At 34.1% G+C, this 24,294-nt stretch overlaps 1 protein-coding gene across 3 annotated transcripts in view; it reads right to left on the bottom strand.

Annotated features, from left to right (window-relative positions):
• Nucleotides 1-24,294, bottom strand: part of FHIT (fragile histidine triad diadenosine triphosphatase) — a 565,209-nt gene that overhangs the window by 526,514 nt on the left and 14,401 nt on the right. Inside the window, exon 1 of one of the 3 annotated variants that reach the window (XM_068694480.1) lies at nt 2,811-2,958. The exons of the other annotated variants lie outside the window; for them this stretch is intronic. The gene's annotated coding sequence lies outside the window, so the exon portion shown is untranslated. Of the gene's footprint in view, nt 1-2,810; nt 2,959-24,294 lie in introns of those variants that run through there. 3 annotated transcript variants of the gene reach the window in all.

The raw sequence follows: 24,294 nt of genomic DNA, 5'->3' as shown, positions 1-24,294 counted from the left end.
ATTGAGATAAGTTTTAATGAGATGGATTGCACTACATATTTCAACCGTTTCTTCACTCTTTTTTTTTTTTTTTTTAATGAAAATAAAAGCAGGAATTCCAGGACTTCCAACTTATTCCAGTACCTGCATTCAAACTGCAAGACAGATTTTAGAAGTTAGTATGCATTACAGATTTAGCATATTTACAGTGATTTCAAATCCTGAATTTGTTTTCCACTTGTAGATTTTTATTTTCTGATATTAGATTAGAATGAATTCATAACACTAGTCACAACTGTAGTCCTCCTCTCCATTGTTTCCTTAAAGTAACCCCTGTAAGTGCCAACAAGAAAATAGCAAAAACAGCCAAGGGTAGATCCAAAAAAAAAAAAAAAAAAAATAGGTACAAGCCATCTCCAAGCTCAGTACAAACCCCTGCACACTAATTTTCTATACAGAAGACAAGAAGACAGCAAAGCTTCCTGCTAGCTGTGATTATATACATTTAATCCTATCAAATCACAGCTGATGACTATCTCAGTATCTCACACATGCATTTCTAAAGAGGACGAATACAGCTGAACAAGTAAAAAAAAATTAAAAGCTGGAAGAGACAGTCCCATTTACATTGATATCTTAAAACATTAAAGAAACACTTTTTTAGAAGACATTCATTCTTTTACTGGATATCTACTCCAGAACATTAATATTGTACAAGCAAATTCAATATCCTACAGCTGCAAAAACCAAAAGTTCCTAAAAAACAGCGAGGTTCTGGATGCCATTTGTATGCAGTTTTACGTCCTGAGCTACTCACACATGTTCTTCCCCCAAGCTTTACTTTAAAAATAAATAAAAATAAATAAATAAAAACTATAGCAGAGTAATAGTAAAAGTAAGTACGGTTATTTCTGTACAACCATTTCTCTTAAACCATATCCATTAAATAAATAAAAATGAACAAAATGAACTTATTATATACCAAGTACAGATTTCCAAGTATACTAAGATTTTATTGTTGAAGCAGCAACAGAAAAATAACATTTAAAATGAAGGTAAGGAACTCAGATATATTATGAGCAAATTTATTATAATAGTGCAGCATCACGTAAAATATCATATTTGCCACTTCGCTGCCAATTCCACAAATACTTATGCACAGGTTACCTTTAGATACCCAAGTAGTTCCTTGGGTTCAGTCAAAAAATTCTATGGTACCAGCACCTGGGACATATACTTTCCACCCTCTGCATGTCCATATAGAATGTTTTTCTCTCTGCGCTAGCCTTACTTAGAAAAAAAAATAAAATCTTCCTTATGTTGTTTTCTATACAAGATTTAAATAAGATAAATAATATTACATTTAAAGAAAAATTACTTTTTTAAAAAAAAAAAGTATCAGCAATGGCATACTGTGCTTCGAAAAATTCAAATTATCCCAGGGCCAAAATAGGAGTTCAATATGACCGTGCACTAATGAGTTCATTTACATACGCCTTCAAAAATTTGTTGTACCACAATTTCAAGTAAAAGTTAGTCCCAACAGATTTTAATGAAAACAATTTTCTTTTATCAAAATAAATACTTAGTGGATTCTGTCGTCTGTAATCCAGCCGTTGCACAAAGAAATTATAAAATTTAGACTTGCATTTAAAAAAAAAAAATACATTATGACAGATCAAAGCATTTCCTACCAACCAAAAGAATCGCTATCTAATATCATTTATTCGATTTAAGGTTTGGAGAAGTTTTATCCTTGCTTTGGACCGACAACTCCAGTGACAGGAGAGGTGCTTTGCCATTTGCCACTATACTTTAGGGGGTAGCTGGTCTGTCCGAGCAGACTACTACTGTTTTTCAACACAATCAGGTAAAATGCTGAACTATACAAAAAAAAAAAAAAAAAAAAAAAAAAAAAAAAAAACACTAAATTTTCTAACATTTTCAAGTATACAGAACTTGATACAATACAATGCTTACATCATGAATACATAAAACTGAGACATGTTGAAATCTGGGCCCAGTTAAACTCAAACACCAAAACTCATAAGTAGTTTCTCTAAATACAGAAAACATTTTACAAAACAAGAACCAAATTACTTTAAAAACCTCTAGGAGTTTGAGTCTGGTCCTAAAAATCTCACTTGACTTGCTTTCTAACAAAAAACTAAATTTGAGACATTAAATAATGTCTTGAATAAAACTGCCGTTTAAGCACTCTCTTATGTGCCATTTGAAGGCAGAAGAGACAGGCCAGAAACAGATTTACTGAAACAAAGTAGTTGCATAGCTCATCTGAGCACTTGGGCTTAGAAAAGCCAATACCAAGGGAGCAAGCATCAGAAGAGACTATTGATTAATGCTGGCTCTGAATTATTTTTAATCTTTTGTTTTTCAGTTAATCTTATTTTGTAACACATGCCAGTGAAGCGTCAATAGCTTAAGAATTCTTTTCTTCAAAATCTTCACATATAATATAGGGATTTGTTTTATTAATACTCAAATTTGCTGTGGTTCTTCTACATAAGACTGAGATGATTTTGTGGCAGGAATTGTAAAACAAAAGTCTACTCAAAAACAGATCTACAAAACTGAAAGTTTTGGAGGAAAACCAAGACACTTTATAGATTAGAAGGATCTAGAGAAAATAGCCTAGCTAGTCCTGTAACTTAAAGGCAGAATAAGAAGCTTCTCCAAAGGTGTGATTGCTCAAATGGCTCTTGAAAACAGGTATTTTATGAACAAACATGTTTAGAAGATATTTCTCTAGGTTCCTTTGAATATAATTCCTTACCAAAAACCATAATATAAAATGGAGAATATTCTATTACCTGAATTTAGCATGGAGAAGAACAAAAAGTAAGTTTTAGCAAAAGGGTTTTATTGTTCCTCTTTTTCATCATCCTTCCTCACTTTGCTGGTGTGCATTCCCACAAGCACTTGAACATACTGAGAGCTGAAGGGAAAAACCCTAGACCAAGGACTAAATAATGAAAGTAAGTACTAAGAAACATCTGATTCCTATTTATGTTTATTCTTGGATGATAAGAATCAAGCATATCAGTGACAAATCTCAAAAGTAAAAATGAAGAAAAAAGATTCATTCCTCTAGTTTAGCAGCACATTGAATAACTTAGGAGCTATTTTGTGTTAATAAGAATGTATTTCATGCCTAAAACTGATGTTAAACACAAATGAAAATCCTTTCTAAATACTACAACAACCATGTGCTTCAAATTAATGGTGCCTTATACCAGCTGTTACCGCCTCTGCGTAACAGCCTTCACCATGGAATATTTCACCTGTATCAAGTTAAGTATTTGCATAAATCTTTGCATGACTGGAGCTGTAGCCTTCATTAAATGCAAAATGGTAAACTTTTATACACCTACACTTAATGTTTTTGTAAACTAATCTATAAATTCATTATAGAGAGGGAAAATTGTCTGAGCTTTATGATAAAATGACTAACAATGACATTTTCTAAATCTTTTTGAAGAGCAGAGATAAAATAAATTGGGCTTTTGCTAGTACTGAACTGTATCTGTTGTGGTGTGTTGGTTTTTTTTTTTTGTTTGCTTGTTTTAAACAGAGCTGGGTATATCCGTGCACACCACATAATATGAGAATGTTTGTTTTATAAGGATCTTGTGTTTTTTTGTTGTTTTCTTCTCTCTTTATTTCTAGTTCAAATGAGAAAAGCTTTTCTTCCCTATGCTGTTGCCTATTTAGTACAGGGTGAAAAACAGTAATTACAAATTCCCTATCGTTGTTCTGATCTTGTTTGCTATATGGCTGTTTTGGTAGTCTCATCTGTCACGTCTCATCTTCCAACTAACATTTTCTCCTCTTCCTAAGCACGTAATGTTAGCAGGTGAGTTGAGTAATTGGCCTTGGCTGCCTCCACAGTGAGAGGAGGGGAAAAGCTGCTGCAGTGTGTGACTTCTAGTGTGTGAGCTCTAGTATACATAGCAGCAGAGACAGGCCAGATCCCCTGGAGCTGCTCTATCTGTAATAGTATTGCTCCCTATATTCAGCTATGCTGTTCTGTCTTCATGAAGTTTAGCACTATTTTGAGAACACCAGCTCTTACAGGTTAAAAAAAGGGTCACTTTTACCTAATTCACTAAGTGCAATGAATGAAGGTACTGTCTTGATTAATATCAATGTTTTTTGCACTTTCTACTGCTTACTAACTTTTATTAATATTTTTTAATGGCAAAATAAAGGAAAGTTGTTAAAGCTCTCTAGAGATTTTAGACATAGCCAAGTAAATAGCATGTTGAGCATACTGCAGTATGCAGTTCATACCAAGAAAGATTAGGTTAGAGATAAAACCTGAATGCATGAGATAACTGGCAATAACCACAAGAGGTTACCAAAGTCACTCAGAAAGAATGGGGATTTTGGAAAATCCGGGAAACATTACCAGGACCAGCATTCTTTTTTCCAATGATCATGGCTGGCTAATTCTTGGCAGTGTGCTTGAATTTTCAGCAGTAAGGTATCTCAGATAGAGATTAGTTTTATATCATTAAACTATGCAAAATGCTAAAAGAAAGTTCCAAGGTTTTTCTTCAACTCCACCCCACCACCCCTCAAAATAAACTGTACATCATTCCAGTTAGGCTGCTTGCTTCCTTTATTTCTATTAGAGGGAAATAGAAGCATGCTCTTGTACTTCTGAAGTCATTAATGCCTGCACTTACTTTCAATTTGGTTTGTTTCTTTTTATAATCCCAGTAACTACAATGATCTTTATCTCCTTTACGGTGTAACAACAAGCTGCTGCTGCATAACAGTTTACATCTCAACAACTTCTGTGTTCTGCTCAGCCTTCACAATCTCTAGCATAGTTAAGGCCTGGAAAAATGTCTATAATGCAGTATGCCTTCTTTTCCCCCCTGAACAGAGTTGCTAATACAAATAATGCACGTAGATCATTCAGTGCATCTTTAATACTTAATTTGATGTCCTTACCAGAGGTAATTTAATGGAAGGTGGCTTCACCTAAAGAAGAGAACACCTAGAATGATTCAATATTTAATTTGGAAAAAAAAAAAAAAAAAAATCTTTCCAAAAGGAAATGGGAACTTCATGATTTAGCCTCTGCTAACAATTTAAGTCTTATAATAATTCCATCTATTCAAAGTTTCAATGACAACAATAATATTGCTCATGGCAATACTTTGCTACATGTATGTGGAAAAATTTGTTAACCAAATTAAGAGCAACAACACTCCAATGGTTTAAATAAAGCTCTCGAAGGTCTTCAATCTTGCAGAAAATTGGTACAAAAACCACAGATGCAACGCTTCTGGTAAAAATAGGAATATTTAACATACATTGCTAATATCACATTTTCAGTTTAAGGCTCTAGCTTTGCATAGAGTTATCCTTTACACTACAGCATACACTGTTGTGTTTTTCTTTTCCTAGTGCTTTTCAGCAAGTTTTCTTTAAGGTATTTCAAATCAGCTGTTGAATGCATGTATTCTCATTTGGGAACACTTTCAACCATTTTTGTGATGTCTTCTAGAAAGTGTTTTACTGCTTATGTTTCAGCGGCTATAACAGAAAGCCTGAGACTAAATAACTGAGGCCACAAAAGCATTAGGAAATTCTTCTAACTCACAGATGTTCAACTGCAGGATTTGTATCTAAAAATGGCAGATATATGAATTCTTTGTTCCCACACCCTTAGACCCAATCACTAAGACCACAATAGAACATTAATAAATAAATTACCAGAGCAGCAGATACAGCTTTACTACAATGAGGAGTATAAGTTCTTAAATACTAAGCAGCAGCTTGGCTTTATAGATAGGCCTGTTAGATATTTGCTCTACTATTTAGTATCACAAAGCTCATCTTAGCAAATATATTTTCTATATAACATATATTAAAATATATTTTTATTATACTTTAATGGGACTGTTATAGGACTAATATAGGACTATTTATAAACTGCATCTTAAAAGTTGCAGTTTATAAATAATTTATGCCATATAAATCTAAAGGTAAAACTGCAGAAAAACAGAATGGCTGCAACAATGCTGTTACTTCAGTTCAAATTTCTCTTTCATGGTACGTACTTGGCATACATACATACGGAACATTTCCAAATACATGGAAAAGCATCCTCTTTTCTATTTTGGTAAAATTTACAGGAAATATCATTATAACATAATGTACAGATTATGACAAATTACACTGCTCTGCAGTTCCTTCAAAATGTCACAAGTATCCATGACTGAATGTATCTTCATAATGTTTAAGAGGTTAAAACATTTAGATAAAAGTGTTCATCTTAGAAGTGCAAGAAATTTCACTTCTGAATTTTTTGTGCATATGTCTTTTCCTGAAGAACATTATCCTTCGGAACTATTTTTTATAGTAAGTGCTTATATCATACATATTAACTATGCTGATGATAACTTCCTTTCCTTACCCACCTCCCTCCCCACAAGTGTGGAAGACAACAAATAACTTTGTATAACTCATATGCTCAATAAAAATCATCTAGTACCAATTTACAACCTTTAACCCCCCCCGCCTCTCCCCCAACACACACATGGAGTGTGCCTGGATACCTGGAGACCTTTTCTGCAACTACTTTCAAGCAAGTTTAAACAGTAATTGAAAAAGATGTTAGGATAAACTAACTACTTATTTCAGTAATTTAACAAACTTCTGGTATACATGTTAGCATAAATCCAACTTATTAGTACCATACTACTTAAGTGATCTGAAATTAATCTGACTTTCTTAAAATCAAGTAATATAATATTAAAATCCTCGGATTAATAAACGTAACAACATTTGTCACTTTCACTGCACTCTACAATTTTCTTGTACTCTTGACCAACATGTAAACAACTCTCAGTATAAAAAGTAGGATTTCAAACTCCCAAACCCGCTAGTAGTAGTAAATGAAGCATATGTTTAGGTACAAAAAAAATTACTGTGCTAGAATTACCTTTCTGAAATAAGTCAAATAAAAACATAACAAAAAGTGGATTTTGACATTTTATATTTTGTTGAATACCATTACTGCACAGGCAATCACTGTCTCTTACATATAAATTAACAGCCTACCATCTGTCAAGTGTTCAGATAATCACAGGGTTTAATGCACAATATGGTTATTAGAATGTGACCTGACAAAAGAAGGAGAATGCAACCTAATTTGGACAACGAAATCTATGATCTCACTTGCAAATGACAGTTTGACAAGCTATTATTCTGCATTTTGGCTTCTACAGTAAAAGCAATTTTACGCATACGTAATTCTATTAGTCATACAGCCAACTGCCTGTGGAAGATTACTTCAAACTATAAAATTTGCTTGGTCATTCAGGATTTTGAACTTAATTCTTACACAAATATTTGCAACATGAATAGGAGTTTAATGATCTGTACATACGCACCTAGGAATAAAATACAAATCACTAGGCAAAAATAATCCTCTGTGATGCTACCATTAACTGTAACTACAGACTTCCCCTGTGAATTTTCAAGTAAGCATGCAAAAAGTCATTAAATCCATTAATTACCTATATATCAACTGATGTCTGCTTTTTCAAGAGTATAAGCATACAGGACAGCTCTGTATGGAATCTGTTTCCCATCTTTGGTATCTGCTAATGAGCACCATTAATGATTATTTTTATTCAAAATAATACTTACATTCCACTTTTATGGCATATTCCATGTGCAATACCTTGTTTTTGCCAAGGTGAAGATTAATGACAGTTGTTTCTACTCAAGACTACTAAAAAATCCTATTATTCTCTACTAAAAGAAAACTGTAACCTGGCAAGCCTCATGCGCCCACGGCTCCCACATTTTTCAAAGCCTCAACTGCATTGTTAATGCTCCAATAAAATATATTTCCAAAGGATATACTCTAAAGATTACTTCAAAGTGTAAAATAAATGCTTGCGAAAGATGAAGTTATGTCTTCAGAAAAAAAGAAAAAGCATTCTAAGACGGTGACAAAACAAAAGAGTTCGACATAAGCTGTTACATTACCTGCAGGACTTCAGTAGGATAATAACTATGTAATTAGTAAAACCAACAAGTGAGGAAATCTTATTTCTTTATTTTTGACTCCACTGAGCCTCTATTCTTTTAAGTTTCATTTTTTCTTTAGTTATGACAAATTGTATGTTTTCATACCATGTTGGCTTGGTGCATTTGTGAGTCAGTGAACCTCTGCAGCAGAGAATCATGCTATCAGCCTGACACCATCAAACACATGGACATGAAATTTAAGAATAATGTGATGGAACGATCACAAAAAACTCAAGAAGGAGGGGAAAAAAAAAATTAAAAATCAGATCATGGTTTACGCAAGGCCTATCAGCACTTCAGCATACTTACAGCTATACAAAACAGAGGTTACCAGACAAGAGTCTGCTATTCAAATTACCAGAAAAGAGAAATAAGAAAAATAAGAGCAAACCACAAGGAAGAAACATTTAGGAACTGAATCATTTAGATTCAGTTTTACATATTGTAAAAAAAAAAAAAAAAAAAAAAAAAAATCCCTATTAAATGACAGAAGATATCAGTTGTACAACATAAACATCACAAACTAGCGTTTTCCAAAGCACCTGAGTGACCTATGAGCCATATCCTTGTTTTGAAGATCCCACAATCTAATTAACATGCAGGACACCAGACTCTCAAATACCTTATAATGCACATGGTAGGATTTATAAAACATACTTAGCTGCGTCATCAGAACCTGTAATTGCTTTGTGAAACTGGCTTCTGTGTACTGATGAGCCTTCACGTAGCTCATGGGGAAGTTACTCTGTGATAAAGGTGAGAATAATCATTACACAGACAACTAATTCTCTGGAAGTCTCTTAGTGTGTAGTAAGCGCAAGGTGGTACATCAAACAAAAGCATCTTAGATTAGTGTGAACTACAAATGTTTACCTAGGGAATGACTGTAGAGAAACCACTAAGCAGTAAATTCAGTGGAATTCAAATTCATTGAATTCACCGGGTGAAAAAAGCATTAACCTTACTGAAAGTCAAGCCTCTTGCAAAACTTGGATTTAGGTTCTCCAGTCAGTTGGGTACATCTGAAAAAATTACTCTTAAATTTAACCACTCAGAACATTATCCCTTACAGTAACTGACAACTTCTGACTTACTGACTTCAGGCTTTTCCTAGAAAACATTGCATGTCAAATCCAGATTATGAAAGTTAGAGAATTACACAGAACTGTATTTGCCTAGTTAATAGCTATTAAGGGCTATATTCAGGGCAGGCTTGAAGTGAGACTAACAGAGAAGTTAACCTTCTGTGATGGCTGCTAATTGCCAGCTACTCCAGCGATTGGGGAAGCAGATCTCTGTGACCACAGCTGCTAAGTGACACCCGGTCAGCTTTACTGCTGTACATGGCACTTCAAACAGAACAGAGTTGGTCAGCCTTAAATAATGGTGCCAGTGATGATTTCAAGTTAACAATATTTGTAGCAAGCTGTGAAAATAACTTGGCCCCATCAGGATGTTCTAGAGGCTCCGCATCTCACTTCGGGCAAAACGCTTCTGAATACAGCCTCTGCTGCACTTTTAGAATTTACAGCTTGTGCTAGCAGAAGTAGGGCTGGAAAACAAAGACTTCTGAGTCAAAGCCTGCCTGAGTGGTGAAAGGAAAGCTTCCCACAGATGGTGTGGCTCTCAGGTGGAAGAACAGAACAGTGGGGCTTGCCAAACGTGGTTTACAGCAGACAGGTAATTTGCCTGGCTCTGAACAGTCAATTCTACTGAATTGCAAGGGACCTCCTCCAGCACCACCACCAAACCATCTGCTTAAGAAAGCACAAGCATGGGACAGGCTGCACACTTCAAGAGGGACCAGCATGCTGGTGATGCAGGAAGAGTAACACCTTCCAGCATCCTCTGCTCGGAGCTGACAAAGAATCTCTCTATGTATACTAAACATATCACCTCTTCTTTTCTGCGTAAAGACAGAACTATTAACAGAGTTCTGTGTGTGAAATTCTATGGATAAAGCCTAGGCATTTATTTTCTTGTATCTGTACATCCCCATGAAGAAATTATACAAAGGAAAGGGAGAAAAAGGTGTATGAAAACACCTTAAAATCCACTGTTTTCAGGATGTAATTTTTACTCCTTAAATCCTGAAAATGAGGCTAAGAAAAAAAAAAAAAGTATAGGCTTCTAGAATACTGTTTTCACAAACTTTTTTTCCTTTCCCCAAGACAGAATACATTTACAGATGTTGTGTGTTAGGTTTGCCACTTCTTTTCTAAACAACTGGCACACATCAAAATGCATTTTGTTTACCTACAGAAAAGTTTCATTCTGAAGATTCAGTGCATCATATTTTGAGTTTCTTTTGCTCAAGGAGGAAAAAGTGACTTCATGGGAAGCTGATCAAACTTTTGCATTTTAGGGCTAATTTGCAAGTTTTCTGGCCTATGCTGTTAGAAAAGGCATTTATATAACCATGATTCACCCCTCTCACCTGTCTTCCTTATTCTCTCATGGGAACAATAAATTAAATACATAACTATCAGCTTTTAAATAGGAAGACAAAGCGGCTTTTCTAACCAAAACATTTAAAATAATTTCTCACCAAGTCAAGGGAAGGGAAAAATGAAGATTGATGTCTGATTATTCCAAATCAGCCAAAATGCAAGAGAAGGAGCTCACCTAAAGTAGCCTATTACAGTTACCAAATGGCAATGAGAATAGCTTCATACGTTGTGTAAGGAATATACTGTACGTGAAAGGAAGAATAATAATAAAAAAAAAAAAAAAAAACTTTAAAAGGAGTAACTTTTGTAATCAAAGAAGCTCATACTTTTCACTTCCTTTTAGAATATTCTGGCATTAGCACTGCCTGTACATTTGCTTCTCTATAATAATTTCATTGCTAACAAGATCAGAGGAAATGATTTATTCCACCCCCAGTCTTCCTACATTTGTACGTCATCCTATGGGACATTGGCTTTCTGAATTGCTTTTGGCCATCTGATATTATATTACTGCAGCCTTCCTCAGAAGGAGCCAGAAAAAAAAAATCAAAATAATTACATTAATTCTGGGAATCAAAGCTTATTGACTTTCCCTTGAGCTATAATACCAAAAAGCCAGTTACAGAAGTTGCCAACTTATTTAATGATACCACCAACTCCTCCCTGAACTCATCAAAATATCTCTGAAAACATTCTCAAAAACATTTTTGATGTATAGCAATACATTATTAACTCTAGTTCATCTCAATGCTGAAGATAGTAACTATATCGGCCTCTGTTCCTTCCACCTGTTTGTGTCTAGCATAACACTGAAAAACATTGTCATTGCAAGGAAAAAACCTTCAAGGGTGCTCTGAATTGTCACATTCACAAGCAAACCAACATCTCATTTTCACATTCCAAGTAAATCTTATTTATTCCGTAAAACTCATTAAAAGCTTTTATTAGAATACAGCTCTAATAAAAATAAGCATCCTATACCCACACAGTAGTTTATTCTGAGAACATAAATTTGTAACATATTCTGCTGTATGAATGCTGCACTGGGCGCAGTACCATTGTCATTTTTTAGGGATCAGTCTGAGTGAGCACTACCACACACAAAAAAGGGCTACTTACACATGTATTTGTCCCAAAAATTCTCTTTGAAACTGTTGATACTTCTTCCCCAGATGTCTTCCTTTAGAGAGGAGACTTCCTTCCCCAACCCTTTTTCTCCTACAGCAATAGTGTCGATAGCATTGGTTTAGAAGCAGGTATTCAGCATTAAGCCTTTGTTGTTGTTATTAGTATTCAAAAAGATAAGAAAAGGACAAATCCTTTTTAGGTTCTTTCAGTGTTGCCCAGACTTGGAAGTCAGCAAAGACTTTCCTGCCAAAAATCTAGCTTGTAAAACTAGCAATAATAATAATAATAAAGAAAAAAAAAAAAAAGTACCAATGTAGTAAAAAATAATAAAAATGGAAGTGAGATTTTGTTTGCACGCTGACTCCTAAATAGTGAAAACATTTTAATGGAGCTTCAGAATGTATTCAATATTATCTGATATAGACCTGAATTCTTACCAATCTTTCAAACAAAAGACATTTACCTTCAGTTAGTATTGACTTGCAGCTTCATTGCAAGAAGTGCAAATAAACCTGAAGTGAAAATAAAAACTATAAACAAGTTAAGATAGTAATGCTGCTTTATGTTGAAAGAATTTAAGTGTATTCTAAAAAACACTGAAATAGTCTGGCATGACTTACTGGTTTAAGAGTAAAAAGAAAAAAAAATCTCCTCCAAAACCCCCAAAAAAAGGGTTGGACTTGATTTGTTTGTACAAATTTACGTCCACAATTTGGCATATTTAACTAAAATAAATATTTGTAAAACCTGACTTAAGTTAAATAAAATATATTCATAGGCTGAGTAAAATAATGGTAATATAAACATGTTATTTTAGGGTAATAAAAATAAGCAGATTTACCTATATTTTATATCACAGGTGAATTAGGGTAGGAATTTATACTCCTTCATGCAGAGTACCAAACACTGAGATTAGGAAAAAAGAAGACTCAATTAGCTACCACAGCTTCCTAGTTCTAACCATTAGAAACAGAACATTTGAGAGGTAAAAGACTATGACATTTCAAAACAAGGACATGGCAAAAAGCCATCCTCTCCTTTTAGCACTGAATCCAAGTTGGAGTTTCTCAGCAATGAAGCCACTCCTAAACACTCAGCCTCACAGCTCGGTTTGCCTCCGGTAGCTCCTCTGGGCAAGGAGGGACAGCTACCAGACAGGGTCTTCTGGGAGAGCAGCTGGAACAAACTGTTTAGCTTCTATTTTCTTTGCTGGTCTGTCTATTGAGAAAATTAGCATAGATTCCAACAAACTCTCCTTTCATTTGAAAACATAGTGGGAGGACAGTAGTTTGAGACACAAAAATCTGGTGTAGGCTTAAAGATGCTAATAGGAGATTTTCAGAAAAATGTTTAAAGAAAAATAATTTATTAGAGAGCTGCATTGCAGTAGAGTTATAGAGCAGTCACTGAATTATTAGGGATAAAAAAATACTGCAACTTTGATCTAAATGGTTATAATTTTCTATTTTTAAACTGAAATACTATAACTTACTATACTGCAGCAGTATGATTATTTAGATATTAAAATTTGTCATTGTACAAAAATGGCATTACTCATAGCTAGAATGGATAAGCAGGAATAATGGTGAAGCAGCATAGAAGTAAGGAAAATTACAATTTATATATAAATTGGAATTCTCATTGAATTAAGTCAGCTTTTTATGTTGACAGTATATAGCATAAGAGACAAAATTAGAATATTTATTTAATTTCTACTAAGAGTTCAAAACTGCATTTCAGAAGTGCTTGATAAAGAATGTCCTTTTTGAAAATTGATTTGCATTAACCTCTTGACAGTCTACCTAATTGAATTAGTTTAAAGGGTGTCTAACATCTGCAGTGACATGTGCTATCTCTGTTCCATTCCTAACAGAATTCCCTTGCTGGGTTGATGATGTATTTCAGTGGCTATTCCTTCAGGAATATTTTAAATGTAAAAAATAAAAGCAAAGAATAATAATTTTGAAAGTTAAAAAAAAAAAAGTACAAAAAAAATCATGCTGGAGAGGGGAAGCATAGTTGAAGGAAACAAGTCCCTCCTTAAATGAAAAGTTTATTTTCTCATACTAAATGGCAAATAATGGCCCTGCAATGCCCAGGATTTTGACTCCAGATTTGGATTTGGAACTGTTTAAATGACAGCTGAATGCTTTCACACATCACCTTCATTTTTATCCTGTGGGTACCATATAGGGAGGGGCTTGAATGTTTCAGGTTTCCCTATTAAATATTTAAAGCCCTTTGCTAACCCTTAGCATCAGAACAGGTTCCTGGTGACTTCAGTACTCTCCAACAGGCTTTGTGAGCCCTTAAATAAGCAATTTCCTGATAACATATTTCAGTCTTGCTGCTATCACACAATATTACCTACATTACATTAATACACTTACCTTTTTAATAGGAAAAATGTGTACAGCAGTTTCTATTGGATGAAACCTTGATAATACAGGTTTCATAAGTGGACACACAAAATTACAACTACTGTGTTATTTCTTCAACTACCTTATTAAACACAAACAATTCCTTTACAAAATATTCAATATGCTGGTGCTAAGAGCATATTCTTTTGCAGTGTCAGTGGTACAACCTAATCAGACCAAGGTGTTTTGCTGCTGATCTTTAAGTGTTTAAAAAAAAAAAAGGTCAAAAGATTTAACTATTTAACTGAGTGATTATAGTTTAATCTCTTGCCAACTATGAGTAAGAGGAATCCCTTTAATATAATCTGCACATCTTTTTGCCATTTCTGCCCAGAAGCTAGAGCTTCAAGAGATATGGTATAAAGAATTCTGTTGCACATAATACTTTCACCAGGAAATCAGGCATGACTGACAGACTGTCAACTGAAATGGTTTTGGTTTGAGTTTCCTTTAGTTGTTTTGGGGCATGTTTTTGTTGTTGTTTTGTTTTTGTTTCTTAAGAATTGCTAACATTTGAAAGAAAAATTATTTTAACTTAAGAATTACCTGACTTATTTCAGTCACCTTTCATAACAGAATGTTGTAAATTATTTTTTTTATGAGGAAAGCAAGACTCGTTAATAAGACACAAGGTACCAGCTACACATCTGTAATACTTGAGGAAAACATTATTATTTAATTTCTCTTTGTAAATTAACCTGATTACAGGTAACAGTTCATAGCATCAGTAAGCCACCTTCAGGAAAGTAAACCACCTTCAGGATGTTTCCAACAAATAACAGTTCGTGAAGGTTAACTGCTTTGTTTCACTTAGAAAAAACACCCCTGATTACAACAAATTTCCATTTTACCCAAGAAATACTGGTATAACAACGATGACTAACAACTAATCCTGAGACAACTGCAAATTTCTAATATCCTTTGAACCTCCTATATCATGAAGAAGTGTTATGGAATCGAAATCTTGGTAAAAGTTCACATTTCAGGTTGTATGAAGCCACTGCTGCTTAGCCATACCATGATATATAGAATTTTAACACCATATGATGCAGTCACCTGGAAAACACATTACCACTGCTGTTACCTCACTCTCCATCCATACTTAAATTCTAACATAAATTTGGCAGCTAGTATGTAGAAAACTTTTCAAGTTAGAAATCAATGTGGCATACAGGCTGAAAGGTGCAATCCTAATTTTCAAGGTGTGGAAAACAATCTTCAGAAGCTTGGAGGACAATGCCTGCTAAACTCATGCAGTAAATACACTGGCAAAGATGAGGAATCAGAAGATCCTTCCAAGCACTGTTTCTGTACCAACATTCAGAAATAACTAAAAAAAAAAAAAATCCTTCATATAAGAGGATAAAACCCACCAGTTTGCATGGATTTATTTTTTGTTAAATCACACTATGTATTTAAAATCCCTATGATGTATGTGAAATATAAAGAAATATTTCTACAAATTATATACACCTATATTCCATACTTGGTAAAAATCCTTTTCCTGTTCAGTAAAGGAACAACATGCATAATATTACTATTGTCCTTCACAAAAAGACATTTTTCCATGCTATCTGCAACTGAGGAAGTGACTCAGAACTCACCAGTCCTGATTTGTGAACAAGGAATTAAAATTTATGTGACTGCAATATCACCTTGGCTGTATCTGAAATCTTTAAGACAACATGACATAGGAGAACAATTATAAAAACTAGTAACGAGAAAAATTACTCCATTCAGCTCTTCAGTTTACACAGACAAAAAGATGTGGTATCAACACATGCACTACACTTTACCCGCTTCATTTTTCCTTCCTTTCTCAACAATCCGCCCTACTGATGTTCAAAAAAACACCCACTGCAAAGTGGCTGCTGCTAAGATAGTTTGTTTTGAGCTACAAAGCCATGACAAAAACTTCACGATAGAAACATCATGGCACAATATGTGTGGGGTTTTTGTGTGTGTTTTTTGTTTGTTTGTTTTTTTTTTCCTCTGAAGGGCCCCTATTTGCAGTGTGAAAACCTCCTTCTCTCTCAAGTGCTCTATTTTAGAATAATCTGTTTATTTCCTGTCCAAGTTATTTAAAACTACATACTTGTCATCAATGCTTAGCAAAACTCCCATTGATCCATTTCTAATGCTTCTGTAAACTAGTTACCATATTGAGGCTTTATATGAAGCATTACTTTGTTTCATCTACTAAATGCTGTGCTACCAATTGAGTACTTTATCCTGAAAACCAAAAGCTTCAGAAAAGTCATTTAACAGCTACTACATAAACAAGTACAAAAAAAAAAAAAAAAGTGAAGAAATTTTAATGCAGCATGCTACTCTAATTCAATACAGTAAAAGAAAGATTCTTTTACTGACTCATTTCAGAGACAATATATCAAAGGCAACAAATGTTTTTATAGCCACTGAAAATATGAAAGACAATTCTTGATTCTAAGCATAACATCCAATCCTCATATTTACTGAGACTTGAGAAATAAAAAAGAATAAAAAGATTTTCCCCCCTTCCCAGAAAATAGATTAGGTAGGCATGACATTTTTCTACTTCACTGTTGCATGCATTTATAAGCTTTACTTTTGTAGCATTTATGAATTCAAATGGTGCTAGGGTTAAGTTGGAGGAAAGCAATTTGGCATGCGTGCATTGAATTTTATCAAAGAAAGCAAAAGCAGTCCATGAGGTCTGGACTGACCTTAGAGCATAAGTATTTATTTGGAGATTCTAAGGGCTTATCAACTGTGTCTCATAAGAGGGAGCCTAAATTCAATCACACTTGCACACACTGTCACTTTAATTCAAAGAATCACCTTTCAGTTCTATTGGTGTGCCAATAATATAGTTGTTATTCTATTACTATAAATATTATCTAAATAAATAAATTCTATGTATAACTAAAAAGGACATATTAGTCCTACATTTTACAGGATATAGAAGCAGGTTTCCAGAGCCAGCTACTTCCAAATCCAGGTAATTTACTAAAAAAATTCAACCTATGCTGTTCAATGCAATTATATTTCCAAAGTGTGTGTATATAGAACAGTGATGCCTTCTGTAAACAGCTATCCCACAGAAAATATTAAAATAATCTTACAAGCAAATAGTTACCACAGAAAATTGTCTTAGAAATTTCAGGTACACAAAGGAGGTAATTTAGAAAAAAAGATCTTTAAAGTACTGCTGTTTTCACTAAGTAAGCTATTCGTAAATTATTCTGCTGAAATACAAATGCATTCCTGTTCTCCAGGAACAGGACACTACTATATTATTTCAAGGTAGGATTCCTTCCATTTGTTTGTGGAAGTTGAGCAGTCAGTGTTTCCAATTCTCAAGTCCTCAATAAATTAAAGAAATGCATTAGAAACAATTAGTGGGGAAACGTTTACAAGAAATGTGCCTCTTAATGACAAAGGCACTTGACCAAAAGCAGACCTACTGCAGCACAAGCACTGAAACAACGTGCAAGTGGACTGCATTTCCTGAACTCTTCCATCTTTCTGCCAATTAAGCATTACCATTATTTCCAGGTTCTGACGTGCCAGTGATTAAGATTCTATTATTATTTTTTTTCTACTTTAATCACTCTCCCTCCATTCTTTTTTGTCCTTCCCTCGTTCTTTTAATTGTTGGAAAATCTGAGACTATTTTAAAACCAGCAGCACACAGAAGCTATCATGTCACTGACACTGAACTCAAGTCCCATGTCTCATACATTCCAGGTATGCCTACATCTTTTATTCTAATACAATGTTTTATTCTAATACAATTATTTATTCCTGCAGCCCTGACTACTTGCCTTTTCTTCCTACTAGATTAATAAAAATATTCAGGATTATTTATTTCCAGATGGCATTTCAGTAGTATATTCAAACTTAAAATTGTTAATTTTAGGTTTCAAAGTTTTGGATGACCAGCTATCTGATCTTACATCTTTGGCAATTCACATGTCACAGACATAATACAAGAGAATATGTTCTTGAAAAGTCTACACCCGGTGGTCTCAGGATGCCAGCTTGCTTCCTGAATTCAGGATGACAACTGGTTGATGGATATGTAGTGTCAAGCCTACTTTTTCCATTCTGTCTACATGATGAATTCCTTTCTTGGGTCACATACGCAGATGTTTCTTAGTTCTGGTTGTACAAAAAAAATCTCTGATTTTGCTGCATGTCTAATCTGTTTCTTGAAACTATTGACCCCCCTGCCTACATATACCTACATATCACTTTATATAAAGAAAATGACCACTGAACTCCAACAGGAAAGAGAACTGTTGCAGCTATTAACCCAAATAAAAACAGGAGAGAGGAAACTGGGGTCAGAGAAATGTAAGCCAAAACTTGAAGATAAATATAGTAAATTGAAGGTAAATATAGTAAGGATTAAAGCATGCATATTTCACTTACTGGTCACCTATCACATACAACAGGAACCAAAATAACTACAATCAAATAGAAGATAAAGCAGGTACAAACAACTATAAAAGTACAAATCACTGTTGCCATGTTTAAATAAACTTTATTGCTTCTCAAGTTTTCCTTTGAAAATACACACCTGAAGTATTTGTTCCCCTTTCCTTTTGTGTGTATGTGTGTTCAGCTAACTATAAACAGCTTAAACTGTGCATATAAACATTAAAAATCAATTTACTATGTCATAAAACACAAACATACAACAACAACAAAATCAAGTCCATACCACACATTCATCTCTTCTGCATTACACAAATATGTTTAACAAATGTTTCAACAATTGATCACAATGAGCTAGAACTGATGACACACTATACTGGTTTAAATTTCACTGCATAATGCAATAATCTTGAATTTCTAAATCTTCCTTTTACGTTGCATGCTGCTTTAATTATCACAATTATTTTCTGTGATATCAGAATTGATATCCCTGAGCTACGATATCAAAGTTCAACTTTTCCAAAACTGATGGTAGAAAATCTCAAAATGAAGAGAAAGAATTTGTTGAAAACAAAAGTAAGATTATGGGATGAAAATGAGCCATTTTCATGGTGCCTGATGCATTATCCGATCTCTTTTTAGGGGGGGGAAATGAAAAAGAAAAAATATATATATATATTTCAACTTTAAATATGAATCAAATAATTCTTTTGAATTTTGAAAGAATGTTCTTTGCAGAATGCTGGATTACTTTCAAAGGCTAAAAGGCTAAAGTTACTGTGACGCTTTATACACATTCAACTATTATGCTCACTTACTTAAAGTTCAGGGATTTATCTACTGAAACTATCCAATGCACAGTGGGAGGAAAAAAAATATCAGATCCCTGCAACATTACATGTCTTATTACATTGTTTCTGTACAACTCATTGATGCATACTATTACATAAGAAAGCCTCATGTAAATTCAGAAGAAACGTAAAAAAATACCACCTTTAACATTTTTTCCCCACCTCGCATTATTGAACTAGTGACCAGAAGCAATACCTGTGCATTTATTTTTAAATACACCTAGCATTAATCTTTGCAAACATAACTGCACCAGAATAACTTAACCACTGTGAACAAAGCAGAAGTCAGCAATCATTCTATAAAATTTGGCCACCCTCAGCATATCAACTTTCTTTACATTTTCCCTCTAACTACTGCTCAGCATTTCTGTGTGATAGGAAAGCCAGGTGGCTAAAGAAGTTGTCCTGTCAGCTTTATCTTTAATCCATGAATTTAGATCTGTGAGTATAACAGCAAAGGATGGGTGGCAATGTTTGTCAACGCAGTGTAATAAATACCCTTAACTTTACAGTATCTTCTTCTTCCTGTACTTCAAGGCTACAAAGGGATAATAAATAAATATAGTAAGTAATGACCTATGTACCAGTAAAAAGAGAAGGTTTGGCCTATATATTAATAATCATGTTTACTTTGTTCAACTACTACTGTGTGAAAGAAGCCTGTAGTAGAAAGATATTGCCTCTCTCTACTGCTTTAATGGCACCATAGTTTAGGCTATAGCACTGAAGTCACACACCAGATGTGATACAAAGAGAAGGCAGAAATTATTTTGGTTAGTTCCTCTGAAGTTACAGGGGAACTACCCTGCATGTTTAATAAATCAGGCCCTTGGTCTTACCTTACATGCAATGAGCCTGAAGTACAGACAGGCTGATGCAAGGCTCACTGAAATGACAGATTGCTGAGCATTACTGCACCACTGAGAAAAGACATTTACATCCTCTTCCTCTCTCTTAGGACATACTTTTAATTTTACAATTGCATCTAAATGATGACTCTTCCAAATATTTAGACTAGTAAGATGTGGCTAACAATGGAGCAAGAAACCCACTCCAACAAAAACAAATGTGTCAGGGGACAAAGTTGCACACGCATCAGTTAGCTAGGGATTTAGGAAATAGAACTTAGATTTCAGTATGTGTATCTTTGCTATTACTAAGAAGACTGGAAAGACTATGTATGCACATATAAATTGTATTATTATTAACACGCATTTGGTTTATCCACTCATAAATCTCTAGTTCTTGTTCACAGAAAAAGTCATTCAGGTTTCACTAGCTTTTACTGAAAAAACTTACAAAATACATTTTTGCCATTGTACATGTATGTTGTAGATCACACTACTACAGAAGCTGCCTTTTGCTGGCTTTTTAAAATCTACCTGTTAGCTTACATTTTTATTTTAAACTGGTTTTGAATATTCTGTATATATCTGTGACAATGCCATTGATTCATAATAGCTTTTACTTCTTTTGAGAAAACCAGTGGGCCTTCAAAAAAAAAAAAAATATATATATATATATAGTTTTATTTATTTATTTTTAAGTAGGCTAACAACTGACAGATTCACGAATAAACTGCACCATGGGTAGTTCATTACATTCTCAGTCTTCAAGATCACCAAAAGTCATTCTGGTTCTTTGTTAGGCTCTCTCTTGTGTGAGTGAGTGCAGATGCTGTCTGTAATGACCAGGTGAACAGAAATCAGTTGAATGCCTTTATGTCATTTTTCAAACCTAGAACATTATGTCCCATTTCATTTTTATGAGCCCTATTTCCAACATTTTCAACACAGGTCCTAGGTACAGAGAAGGTATTTTTCTTGGTGTTTTATCATAGCTCTCTCTAAGCCATCCACAGAACTCATCAGCTGAATTGTCATCAGAGCTGTTGAGCTCTATGATAGTCATATTGATTGGTATCTCCCAAAGGCATATTGTAATCGTTTTATCACTGATAGGGTTATAGGCAGACACACACTTTGACATTCCCCTTAGATATGATAAATGCAATCCTCATTTTCTCAGATCTTGTGCAATTCACCAAATATCCATCTATCACCATAGAATGACCATTTCTATTCCTCTAAAGTTATAAAGCCCAGATATTTATATCTTGCTAATTCATACACATGCCATACATTCCATAGTCCTATTTTTTTATTAGTTTGTGATGGTTCAGCTCATAATTTCCTCAAAAAGATATCAGCTGATGTATTCCTTTTGAATGATTTTGCACAGCATCACTCTGAATAAAGCTCAATATTAAAAACAGGCTTCTTCCCCCAGTGCAATCTATCACATTCTTAAATAGCAGAGGGTATTTCTGACATGTGCCACATACGGATTATTTAGGTTGTAGCCTGCCGCAATCATTCCTATTAGGGAAAAAAAAAAAAACAACTTCGTGAAGTTTGTGCTTGCTCCTAGCTAAAGTTAGAATTCGATCAGTCTGCATCCACCACCAATGAAGCTTGTAACTGCTGTGACAGAGGAAGCTTGTTTCTACCCACTTAGGGATGTTTTAAGACGTGCACTATGTCTTACATCGCTAAGGTACTACATTAACAGCAGCAATAGATAAGCATGTAATCAGCATAATCTTTAAATAGTGTTCATAAAACAATTCCAATAGTTCTTTCACTAAATACATGTTGTGCATCTGTAAATATTACATCCAGTAACAGCACTTCATATAGCTAGTTTTGTGAGACAACTAACTGACCCAAAGAAACTTAACTCTCTTTAAGAGGAAAAAAAAATAATCCATGCCAGTATAGAAAGATTACTTCTCTGTATTAAAATTGCAGTCAGCTTTTCAGTTAAACTAATATAAATTATTTTTAAATACCAGGCAAGTGCACATGCAATTAGATGCAAGTTTATATAAATTTGAATAGGTAATTCAGTGGTATTAAAAAAAGAAATGTAAAATAACCTAAGGACACATTTCTCTTTAAAAATTCACAATCTTGCAAGCCTACTGTCAAATGTGAGCATTCTTATTGCAGTTACCAATATTAGCAGTACCGAGGAGCTACATATTTTTGTATGCATTAGCAGGAATGATGCCTTAATGCAGGAGAAAACTAGGCCAAACCAGAAAGTTTTATTATTAAAAAGAAAAAAAAAAAAAAAAACATGACTGTGAATCATCTCATTACTGAAAGACCTGTAATGATTAAAAAAAAAAAAAAAAAAAAAAAAGTTAAGAATTACAGTATTTGTAAGTATTACAAGTCTATTACACCTTGGTTCGATGTATTTTAAAATTTGACCCAAAATAATTATCCACGAAGACTTAACTTCATCAATTACCTTGATCTATTATTACTACTTTTTATATATATTTGAGAGCTATAAAATAGTTCATAAAGATACAAATATTTATATATTTAAAGTAATTTATAGTTTACCCTCAGTGTTCTTAGAGGAAAAAGTACTATCAAAACAGAGACAGTACTTTAAATATTTAAAAAAAAATTGTGAAGTCAGGACCAAAAAACATGTTTAGATAAATATTAAGTGGTCACTGCAGATAAAATCAAGGATGAATGAAACACTCGCTTTTCAAATTTTACTCAGATAAGGGTTAAATGGTGTGCTATTGTAAAAAGAAATATTTGGGTAAATGGAATTCCCATCAAAGCTTAATAACCAGATTCAAGTGCACATCAATTGAAGTGTTCTGTACTTTCTGTGGTCCCTATAATGTTTAATTCAATTACCCAACATGGAGCGTTACCGCTGATTACTGTCTCTCAGGCTGGATAAGACAATTTGACAGTTTACTTTGAAATTTTACTCTACTAAAAGCATTTAAAAAACTAGATGTATCATAACTTGAAGGGCTACAGAAACTTTTTCCTTTGTTTGATGTGGGGAAAAACTCTCATCAACATTTACTAAGCATCATGCTTAGTGCTTCTTTTGGTAATAATACCCTTAAAATGAAGAAACACTAATCAGTCGCTACAAGAGTACAGCAGTCAGACTGTAAAAAGCCTCAGCATATAAACTTCAAAGAGCAGCCTGCACAAAATCAGTGCCATAACATTGCTCTCATATGAGAACTTCAAAGAGGTTTGTGTTGAGATTATGGCAAGATTTTTTGGCCTACAGTGTACAAAATTCCCAGCTGCACTATTTTGGAAAAATATAATAAAATCACCACAGAAGTTCACACATTTCAAACGCTAAGAAAGTGCTCAGCATGAAGATTTTAAAGATACAACTCAAAGCATTTCGGTTTTGTTTTCAGATAAGCTAACCACAATCCTCCTTTGGAAATTAACTTTCCATGTAATCCAAGCTGTTCTATCTAGTACAGGAGTTTATTTCAGTTTTTTTGTTTTGTTTTGATTTGTTTTGTTTTAATAACAAGCCTTTTAATTATTAAATGTGGCTTACATTTGCATCTCTGGAAATATTTGAACCCCTATTCCTCCAGCATTTCACTTTGCTCTGTTAGTGGGGTGTGAGTGGCTGCTCAGGATGCGGACAAGTGGGGAGAGAACTCTCTCCACATTTCATTCAGATAATAGAAATCTGCGAGCTGCTCAGTGTGACAGATGAGCTGGGTGAGCTAAAGCAACTTGTTCCGCTTGTCAGCCTCCAAGAGCCTACAGCAGCGAGATACGATTGTGATGACACCACGATCGCAGAACTGGGTCAAACATACGGTCACTTTAAAACAGAATGTCAAATGTTCTTTCTACTTGAGAAATTTGATTCAGTGACACTAAAAGCTGTTAGAAACCATTAGCTTTATATCTAGGTCCAAAATGAAACTGTTACTTTGACAGTATTTGAAGAAGCCTCTTGTGAGCCCTATGTTGCCATTAAAGTTTGTAGGAATCACAAACTGTCAAATAACGTCACTATTGCCCATAAGGACTGAGTACTTTATGGCCAGAACACTTTCCTGTGTTGCACCAGGAGATTTGTGCCTTTGGAGTAATATTTTCA

The sequence above is a fragment of the Anas acuta genome, chromosome 11 (assembly GCF_963932015.1).
Source record: "Anas acuta chromosome 11, bAnaAcu1.1, whole genome shotgun sequence".
NCBI lineage: Eukaryota > Metazoa > Chordata > Aves > Anseriformes > Anatidae > Anas > Anas acuta.
Note: the sequence above shows the minus strand (reverse complement) of the source record. Positions and strands in the feature narration are given on the sequence as shown.